This window comes from Macrobrachium nipponense, chromosome 1 (assembly GCF_015104395.2).
Source record: "Macrobrachium nipponense isolate FS-2020 chromosome 1, ASM1510439v2, whole genome shotgun sequence".
Classification (NCBI taxonomy): Eukaryota; Metazoa; Arthropoda; class Malacostraca; order Decapoda; family Palaemonidae; genus Macrobrachium; species Macrobrachium nipponense.
Genome location: NC_087200.1, coordinates 213754783 through 213766637, shown reverse-complemented (window position 1 = coordinate 213766637; position 11855 = coordinate 213754783).

Genomic DNA, 11855 nt, shown 5'->3' with positions numbered 1-11855 from the left:
ATATAATATTATATATATATATATAATAATATATATATATAATATAATATATATATATATCTATATTAATAATATAATTTATATCTATATCATATATATATATATATATATATATATATAATATATATATATATATATATATATATATATATATATATATATAGATATAATATATATATATATATATATATAATATATATATATATGTGTGTGTGTGTGTGTGTGTGTATCATATATATATATATATATATATATATATATATATATATATATATATATCTATATATATATATATATATATATATATATATATATATGTGTGTGTGTGTGTGTGTGTGTATAACATATATATATATATTTATATATATATATATATATAATATATATATATATATATATATATATATATAGATATATATATATATATATATATATATATATATATATATATATATATATATATATATATATATATATATATATATATATATATATATATATATATATATATATATATATATATATATATATATATATATATATATATATATATATATATATATATATATATATATATATATATATATATATATATATATATATACATCGAACTCCAAATGTCCTTTAATATATTTTCATATATGCTTAACCGACGGGGAATGCAATTAGGCGATAGAATTTTTGGCGCCCAGGCACGAACCAAGGACACCATACAAATCCAGGAACGTCAGTGAAGCTTTTACCCACTCCACCACCTCAAGAGGCTATAAATTAGATATTAAAGGACATTTTTAGCTCGATGTATGTATATGAATCACGGTAATGTGGTATGACTTATATATATAATATATATATATTATATATATATATATATATATATATATATATATAATATATATATATATATATATATATATATATATATATATATATATATATTATATATATATATATATATATATATAACTGAATCACGAAAGTTAGGAACGTGATAAATCCATAAATAAAGATATATGCCACGAAGGAAAAATAAACGAATGAGGATCCGCAAGATTTTCTTTCGATGTTAAATGCTGGCTTAGCCTTACTTCTAGGCCTTTGCTGAGACTGTCCGAGATAGAATGAGGGACAATCCATTTCATGGAATTTTATATATTATGTTTTTGCTTTCTCTGGGGCCATTTTTTATTAACATTCCTTTTAGTGTTATTATAGGAAAAAACAAGGTTGACATTAAAGCTTTTAACAATGATTTAATGGTTTCAAATCCGTTAAAATAAGGCAAAAGGAAACTGAGAATGTTCTAAGAATTTTCTTTCTGCGTGTTACTTACACTATAAAACTTTTTGTGGGCTTTATTATAACAATTGTCTAATATATGTGAAGGATAGCATAAATCTTTCCCTATTTTTCTTATGTATTCAATTTCTTGATCCAAATATTGTTGACTGACAATGCGCAATGCTCGTAAAAAACATAGAGGAAAAAATTGATATTTTTAGTTAAGGATGGAGTGGCCTGAGAAGAAATGAAACATAAGTTGAAGGTTGGTTGGTTCGGTTTCCTATAAAATATGAATTTACATTGTAAATGTTTCTCTATGTATCAAAACATCTAAGAAAGGGAGGCAATTGGTCTTTTTCTAATTCTGGAGTAAACTTAATCGATGGTAACTGGTTATTTAATTTAGAGAGTAAATCATTTACATCAATACCGACAGGAGAACGCTAAACACTCATCAATGTTAACGATACCACTTTACAGGAATATAAATGATATTAGGTAGGTAGCGTTTTTCAAAGAATTCGAAGTACAGGTTTGAGAGTAGTGTGATAAAGGATTTCCCATTGCCATGCCAAATATTTGTTGATAAAAATTCACCATTGAATATAAACTTACAATCACAAATGCACAAACGCGTGAGTGAAATAATGTGACTTATAGGTAGAGGTAATTCATACTGAGTTAGGTTCATTACTAAGATATTCTAAAATAGAGTCTATAGGGACTTTAGTAAAAAGAGAACATACATCAAAACTAATGTATCTATCAGTAGGGCAAAGAGCAATTTTGTTTAATTATCAACTAAATCTAGAGAGTTATATATATGAGAATCGGAGATGGTTCCAAGTTAACGGGGACAAGATCTTAATGATATATTTCGAAAGTTTTATGTATATGAAATTGAACCAACAGTACTGATAATAGGCTGCATAGGGTTATTTTCTTTGTGCGTTTTGACTAAGTCTGTACAAGTAAGGTAGCGAAGGAGATTTGACTGACAATTTGCCTAGTAGTTCTGTTTATCTTTAAGGATACTTTTCACTATGCTATTGAAGTTTTTTATGACTTGATCAAGGGGATTTTTTGTTAGTTTTTATAAGTCACATCATCATCCAATAGGGCTGAATTTGAACTAATTCGCAAGCAACTTTCGTCTTTAAAGTATCCTGACCATATGATTGAGAAAGCAATTCACAAAGCAAACGTAATTTTCTACCGACCCCCTACAGACAAGACCAGAGACACACCCAACAATAAAATAAAAATCATCACCTGGAGACGATTGAGAGAGTAACCCACTTACCCTTGGAAAATCTAACCCTTTTGCATTTACCTACCCAAACACCTTAGCCAAATCCCTGATTAACGTCCAACAAAAGACATCTCCCAAGGACACTGGGGTCTATGAGATCCCATGACAGGACTGTGACCAATTTTACATCGGATTTACAGGTAAATCACTTTCCCAGAGATTAATACAACACAAACGGTCGGTTAGGTATGGACAACAGAACTCGGCTATTTTCAACCATATAAATGAACATAACCATAGAATAAACTGGAATTTGTCACATGTAATTTATAGCAGCAACTGCCGGTACATGAGTCAAATGATGGAATCGGCCTTAATAAAAGAGAAGCAGGTAATGAACATCTTAAAATGAGCGTGGATTTCAGATGTCATCGACGAAGTTTTCATTCAACCAATGCTTAAGAAGATTAAAGGAAGATTATCAGCGGGGGTGACCTAAATTGGCTTACTTGTGGACGGATCTCTTGGTATAAATACCACCTTTTCTGTAAACTTTTCTCATTCATATACCTGAAGAGAGAGACAGCAGTCTCTGAAAATATAGTACTGTTCTATATTTTTGGTGTTTTTATGGGCTCCTTTTATTAGATGGAATTCTGTTGTTACAGAACATTTTTACCAGTCATATATATATATATATATATATATATATATATATATATATATATATATATATATATATATATATATATATATATATATATATATATATATATTATATATATATATATATATATATATATATATATGGGTATTTTAAATTAAATTCCAATTTTAAAGTAAAAGATGGAAAACTGAATTTAGACAAAAAAACAACCTCTGTCAGGGAAAAAAAAAAAACTTTCTGAAACTAACAAAGAGTTTTTACTAAGCACTTAACATCCAAACACCACAAGCTCGGCTCTCTGCTGTGACAGATGGTGAAACTTTCTTCCATCAGACAACCATGATTGATACTGAAAGGGAAACGGTTTTACCTTCCCGTGGAAAGAGAGAGATGTGATCCAGAAAGCTGCAAGAATTGCATTTTTATCATTTGTTCTTATTTCTGTCTTCTAAGTAAATGGAACCACAGGTTGTTATTATGTCTTTGGTTAGTGGGCTTTCACAGACTACAATAATCCTCATTTTGGATTATTTTTGGGTTTTATTGCTACTTTTTAATTATCTGATTTAGATGTGTGTTTTATTTTTACTGGGAATCAGATTTTCCATGTTATGTAACACTTGTGGAAATTGATCTTTGAGGCGCGATCTCCTATCCAGTGATGAAGATCTTCTCTCGTATAAGTATTCTGCATCTTGGAGGGAAAAAGTGCATTGATTATGTAATCTAAGATGTGAGAAACTAGAATGCAATACTCTTTCATTCTAGTTTGATAATGAGAATGATGGGAGTCTACACCGAGTACAAAATGCTGGTTCCCCCTCCCTCAAATTCACATGGGACATGCCCTACTCTAAATGTAAAACGCAAAGTGGGCTTAGAGGTTATTTAGGACCAGCATATTCAGCCTGTAAACAAAACAGTAGTTCTCTCTCTCTCTCTCTCTCTCTCTCTCTCTCTCTCTCTCTCTCTCTCTCTCTTTAATAGGACAATTAAATTAAGCCCGTCGACGTAACAATAGGTCTCCTAATTCTCTCTCTCTCTCTCTCTCTCTCTCCTCTCTAAATACAAAATTCAATGTTAGCTTAAATTTCGTATGGCAAATACATTCCACATATAAACGAAACAATAGATCTCTCTCTCTCTCTCTCTCTCTCTCTCTCTCTCTCTCTCTCTCTCTCTCTCATATATACACATACAATCCCAGCCATAAAACGAAACCCACTCAGTCTTACCAAGTGGAAATAACACACTTGGCAACAAGGGCCCTTCTACTGTCCATGTTTAACTCGATGACAGCGGAGAAATCGTAAATATCATCAGACGTTTTCCAAGGTTTCCCGAATGGTGATTCCTATTCCCGAGGGGTGATTCATAATTTTCGTCACAGAGGTGAATAATGTGACTTTATAAATGATCTGGATGAGTATTATTGACTATAATATTATTTTAAACAAATGGCAGGAACGGAGATCGAAACTGAATGACCAAATTCTGGATTTCATTTTCACTGAAGCCTCTCCGATTCACATCAAAAGGAGATGGAACGATTACAAATGGGGAAAGAGATTGCTGTGGAATAATGTATAAATCTATTATTAAAGTAGAATAATAACTAAAACTCTCGGGTATGATTTTAATTATTTTTGTAAAGGGGTGAATTCCTCAGATTTTGTGTAAATATAAGAAATTTCTATATGGAACGATATTTTTTTATAAGGGATATTATCATATAGAAACTGGTAGTGCTAAGTAAACAATATATATATATATATATATATATATATATGATATATATATATATATATATATATATATATATATATAGAAATATATATATATATGCCTTACTTTTGAGGTCATCTTTATAAATACTGGAAAAGCATGGTATACTTCTTTTTATTTTGTTTAGAAAAGAGGTGAATAACTCGTTATGCAAGAAGTGGAAAATCACACAAGATACTCTCTCTCTCTCTCTCTCTCTCTCTCTCTCTCTCTCTCTCTCTCTCTCTCTCTCGTTTTGGTTTTGCATTCGGAATATATTTTTTCCTTCTGCCCTTTGGTTTTAGTCAAAAGCGGAGAGTTCCTTGTAATTATCGCCGCTTCCTATTCTAATGAAGTCATTCTCTTTCGGTTTTGCAGTCATTACGCAAAGTAAGATCGTCGACTTTGTTTTTAAGAACGCTGAATGTGGAGTAAGGAACGAACGATTCCGATCATTTCCTGAACACCTTCCCCTGGGGGAATTGGAATCGTTATCGGTACCGATATAATTGGTTTCAGGGTCATACGAGCGTCCCTCTCCAAGGGGGCCGCCGGTACTTAGTTTGCTTGGAAGGAAATAGATTAAAAGCCTAATGAGACCTCTGTGATCAGCAATGCTCCCAGAGGCTTCACGGTGAAAGCTGGAGAGAGAGAGAGAGAGAGAGAGAGAGAGAGAGAGAGAGAGAGAGAAGGGGGGAGAGAAATGGATATTATTTTTTTGCTTTGGTCATATCTATAAGTCTCATGGAAAGTTAAATTCAGTGCAGGATTCAATGGTAGGAAAGAGAGAGAGAGAGAGAGAGAGAGAGAGAGAGAGAGAGAGAGAGAGAGAGAGAGAGAGAGAATGTTATCTCATATTTTGTACATGTTTATAATTTGTCCTCTAAAATATTTAATTAAGGAATATTGTAAATGCGAATCTGTATTGGACACTAGAAATGTGCTGTTAATCGTCATTATTATTATTATTATTATTATTATTATTATTATTATTATTATTATTATTATTATTACTCTATCACAGTCCTCCAATTCGACTGGGTGGTATTATAGTGTGGGGTTCCGGGTTGCATCCTGCCTCCTTAGGAGTCCATCACTTTTCTTACTATGTGTGCCAGTTTCCAGGATCACTCTTCTGAATGAGTCCTGGAGCTACTTCAGCCTCTAGTTTTTTCTAGATTCCTTTTCAGGGATCTTGGATCGTGCCTAGTGCTCCTATGATTATGGGTACGATTTCCACTGGCATATCCCATATACCTCTTCATTTCTATTTTCAGATCTTGATACTTATCCATTTTTTTCCTCTCTTTTCGCTTCAACTCTGGTGTCCCATGGTATTGCGACATCAATGAGTGATACTTTCTTCTTGACTTTGTCAATCAACGTCACGTCTGGTCTGTTTGCACGTATCACCCTATCCGTTCTGATACCATAGTCCAGAGAATCTTTGCGTGATCGTTTTCTATCACTCCCTCTGGTTGGTGTTCGTACCACTTATTACTGCAAGGTAGCTGATGTTTCTTGCACAGGCTCCAGTGGAGGGCTTTTGCCACCGAATCATGCCTCTTTTTGTACTGGTTCTGTGCAAGTGCCGAGCATTCACTTGCTATGTGGTTTATGGTTTCATTTTTCGTATTGCACTTCCTACATATGGGAGAGATGTTATTTCCGTCTATAAATTAACGTTCTTTGAACATATCTGGTTCTTAGGGCCTGATCTTGTGCCGCTGTTATCATTCCTTCAGTTTCCTTCTTTAGCTCTCCCTCCTGTAGCCATTGCCAATTGTCATCGCTGGCTAGTTCTTTAGTCTGTTTCATGTATTGTCCGTGCATTGGTTTGTTGTGCCAGTCCTATGTTCTGTCTGTCTTTCTCCTGTCTCTGTATATTTTTGGGTCTTCGTCTACTTTTATTAGTGTTCCTTCTTCCATGCATCTTTAGCCACTCGTCTTCACTGGTTTTCAGATATTGCCCCAGTGCTCTGTTCTCGAAGTTGACGCAGTCCTCTATACTTAGTAGTCTCTCCTCCTTCCTTTCGTGTTATGTATAGCCTGTCCGTATTTGCTCTTGGGTGTAGTGCTTTGTGTATTGTCATATGTTTCCTGGTTTTCTGATCTATGCTGCGGAGGTTCTGCCTTCGTCCATTCCACTATTCCTGCGCTGTATCTGATTACTGGCACTGCCCATGTTGTTTATGGCTTTTATCATATTTCCGGCGTTGAGTTTTGACTTGAGTATCGCCTTGAGTCTCTGCATATATTCTTTTCTGATCGTGTCCTTCATATCTTGGTATTTTATACCCCCTCCTTCCATTATTCCTAGGTATTTGTATCCGGTCTTATCTATGTGTTTGATGTTGCTCCCATCTGGTAGCTTTATCCCTTCAGTTCTCGTTACTTTGCCTTTTTGTATGTGACTAAGGCGCATTTTTCTATTTCCAAACTCCATCCTGATGTCCCCCCAGATACAATCCTTACAGTCTGGATTAGGGTATCTATTTCCTTGATGCTCTTACCATACAGCTTGATGTCGTCCATGAACATCAGATGGTTGATTCTGTTGCCTCTTTTCTTGAGTTGGTACCCGGCATCCATCTTCTGTAGTACTTTTGTCATGGGAATCATGGCTACTACGAAGAGTAGTGGGGACAGTGAGTCGCCCTGGAAGATCCCTCTCCTGATATTAACCTCTGTTAGTCTTATTCCAGAGCTTGTAAGTATTGTATTCCAGTTGCGCATTGTATTTTTGAGGAAGCTGATGGTGTTTTTCCTCTGCCCCATATATTTTCAGGCATTCTATTAGCCAGGTGTGGTGTGTGGTATCATGTCGAAGGCTTTCTTATAGTCTATCCATGCCAGTTGGCTTAGGTTGGTTTCCTTCTCCTACTGATTCTTCATTACCATTTTGTCTATGAGGAGCTGGTGTTTTTTGTGCCCCTACACTTCCTTCTGCAGCATTTTTGTTGGTGGGGGGATGGTGTTTGTCTCCTCTAGGTAGTTGTATAGCCTTTCACTGATGATACCTGTTAGTAAACTTCCACATTATTGGTAGGCAGGTGATAGGCCTGTAGTTACTGGCTATATTTCCCTTACTCTTGTCTTTTTGTACTAAGGATGTTCTTCCTGTGGTCATCCATTGGGTGCTTGGTGATTTGAGATACAATGTTGGAGTTGTTCTGCTATTCGTGGGTGTAGGGCCTTGAAGTTTTTGAACCAGTATCCATGGACTTCATCGGGACCTGGGGCTTTCCTTTAGTTTGGCATTTTCTTTAGTTGGTGTCTGACTGTGTGTCTGTCATGATCTCTGTGAATCTTTGTTTTATTCTCCCATGTTTCTTCTTCCTTGACTTCCTGGAGCCATGTTGCATGTTTGTTGTGTGATACCGGATTGCTCCAGATGTTTTCCCAGAGTCTCTTACTTGGTTCGGCTTCAGGGATTTCTGGGTGGTTGTCTTCCCCTCTTAGTTGGCTGTATAGTCTTTTCTGGTTGGTTCCCAATAGTTTGTTCTGTTGGTATCCCTTATTCCTGTTCATGTACCGTTGGATCTTATGTGCTTTGGCCTTAAGCCTCTGTTTTTACATCTTCTAATATGTTGTTTAGTCCCCTCTCTTGTACTTTGTATTTCTCGTTGAGTTCATCCCTTGTTTTCTTGCTTCTTAGTTTTTTCTTTTTTTCTGCCATCTCTTTCAGTTTACTTCAAGTCAGATCTCTTCACCATGATTTGCTTTTTTCCAGGCGCCTTTTCCAAGGAGGTTGCTGTTTTGGTTTCTGTTGGGTTGGTTCTGCTGGTGGTGTTGGTGTTCGAATCCCCATCAGTTCTGCTACTAATCTTGCTCCTTCATATGTCAAGTTATTTGTTTCTGTGATACTGGTGGTGTGTATTATGCCCATTATTTCATTGACCTCACTTGTTTTCTCCCTAATTCTTGGTGTTGTAGCTTTCATGGAGGGGATCTTTGTTCTCTCTGTATCTGGCTCCATCCATTGTCTAATCTTTTCTACCCATTCCGTCCTGTCTGTTACTTCGTCGGTGTTTCTTCGTGTGTCGTTGTTTGATACCTCATCCTCCCTGTCGTCCTTCTGTGGCATCGTCTCTCAGTTCGTCTTTGTGGTAATTCGTTGTCGTGTGACATTTCCCTTTCCAGTTCTTCTCTTTTGGTTGGGGTTTGAGACCAGTTCTTTTTCTTTATGTTCCTTACTTGGTCTGCCAGCCTCTGCTCTGTTTGGGCGGTGTTATTCCTTCATCCCAGATGTTGACCAATCTTCTTCTATATCCTCTCTCCGTCGGTTGCTTCTGATGTAGCATCTCCATATTTCCTTATTTTGGCTCTCTTGTCCATTTCTTCCTTTTTCTTTTTTTGCCTCTGTAGCTCCAATCTCAGGCTGTTGATTACTGTCGCTGTGGTGATCAGTTGCTGGATGACGACCTCCAAGTACCTGACCGTCTTCCCCTTCAATTGGGTTGAATACCTGGTTGCCTGACGAAGCTCCTCTGTTTCCAGAGGTTCCATTTATTATTATTATTATTATTATTATTATTTGAAGGTAGGAGACCCTCTCTCAAACATGTTTTGTTTAAAAGATGATGGCAGCATCAGTGGAATTGATTTTATATATGGTCTTTTCAATTCTTCTTATTATTCTCTTCTCATCAGGGCTGATATTTGCTAATAGCTGGCCGATGTTCATATCTCGGTGAAAGAAATGTTTTCTAAAAATAATAATTTATTGATATGATAACAAAAGTGGTTAACAAATCTTAGTCTAAGGGCGTAACGGAATTCCAACGTTTCCAACCGTATCATCGTTCATTTTCAAGGAAAGGTGAGCTTGAACTGATTGAAAATGGGGTCGTTCGGCGTATTTATTGTGTCCCAGGTGCTCTGTCTGATGGGCGCTGCATTTTCATTGGCTGAACAGAGGATTAAGTCCCTGAGTCAAGCCGTCTTGCAGAGGTGGAAGCTCGCACTGCTCTCGTGCGGACGCTGGAGACTGGGAGCGTAGTATTGGGAAGGTCATTGCCGATAGACGGGGGCACCTGATTGGCCCGTTTCGATCGGCTCTATGGTGCTGGCGGGGGCGGCGCCCTTCGTGCCACCGTCGGGAGGAGTGAAAGTCTCTTGGGTGGTGTTGAGCTGGGTCTCTCCTTCCCGATGTGTAGGGCCTCCAAGAGGCAGAGGCGACGGTGGTCTGCTGCCTTATCGATAATTCTGATATTAGGAATAATGTCATTCCTAGTTATCCTGGTATTGTGGACGTTTTTGGCATGATTATGGATGGCGCCTTCCTGAGCGTGGCAGGATATCCTCTTCGAAAATCGCATAGTCGTCATACCAATGTAAGCGCCGGGGCATTCCCGGACAGGGCATTTGTACTGGTAGACAACGTTAGTTTTCTTGAGAGGGTCCTGCAACACGGGGGCTGGATTGGTTTTTCATAATCAGGCCACTGTCTTCTTGCTCTTGTAGTAAATTATTAGTTTCACTTTTTTCGCAGGGTCCGTGGGGGAGACGTTCCTTTCTATGATGGTACGTAAGGGCTCGCTCGTCCTCTTTGTATTTCTTATGAAATACTCCCTTGTAAAGAGAGTGACGTCTTCAAGGGCGGTGGGACGAGGCTCCTGCTGATACCACTTATCGATGTTTCTGCGAATGCATTTAGTGAGTCCCGGTTGGAATACCCGTTGTTAATTAAAACTTTGGGCAACACGTTCTAATTCAGTGTGCGTGTCCTTCCACGAAGAGCAGTGTGAGAGAGCTCTCCTGATGAAGGCGCTGATCGCAGTGCGCTTTTGTATCTCTCTGGACACCTCGCTCATCGCCGTTCAGGGGGGGGGGGGCACATGCCCCAGGTTTGTGGGGTTTTCGTATACACTGTGTTACAACGCGCTCCTCTTGTTGCCCGACGAGGACGTCAAGGAAAGGGGAGGCGACGGTCACGGCAATGTTCGATGGTGAAGTTGAGTCTGCTGTGGTCGTGGAAGGCTTGTCGCAGGCGCTCTATTTCTTCCACCGTGCTGGCGCTGATGAAAGTGTCGTCAATATACCGACGTACATAGACGGCTTCTCGATGTTGGCGAATACCCGACGTTCCACAGCACCCATGTAGAAGTTCGCGAAAATTAGTACTCCGAGGGGAGAACCCATCGCTACTCCGTCTTTCTGTGTGTACATGTGTCCTGTGGTGAGAAAGGGGCCTTTTTTGTACAAATTTCAAGGAGTTTTCGGAGGGCATGCTCAGGCTGTTTAATGGGGGCGTGGAGATCGTCTCTATATACACGATCCAGGATTATCTGGATTGTTTCATCCACGGGGACGTTCGTGAAGAGGGACTCCACGTCCATCGATGCAATAACTCCTCCGGGGGCCGGGGGGGTGTCGTTTTTTCAGTGCTTCTAAAAACTCGGCAGATGACTTCAAACTGTGGTCATCTGGAACATAAGGAGTCAAAATAGTATTCAATTTCTTCGCAAGCTCACCCCACCGCCATCATGGAATGCCTGCACCACCTAGAAGAGAAGGATGCCGAAAAGAGAATGAGGACGATAACTAGGAAGCTGGTCGCCCTCAACGGAGGAAAACTACGGCTCCCGCAGAGAGAGAGAATACATTAACCTGACCGACTACGTACCTACCGCCGAACAAGACAGAATTCTACGTATGGGACTCAATTGCCATTTCTCCACCCGACCGAGGTCCCACCCTGGAGAAACGCCTTGAGATCGAGTACCTGCTGGGACACCATACACAAGCATGAAGATCAAGGCACCATACGTACTACGGACGCCCTGCAGCCCTCTCTTGGCCGACCCGGCCCTCACGGAACGCGGTGATTACAAGAGTGATGTGATCGACAGGCGCCTGAGGGAAGCTGCCAAAGAACTCCGAGTG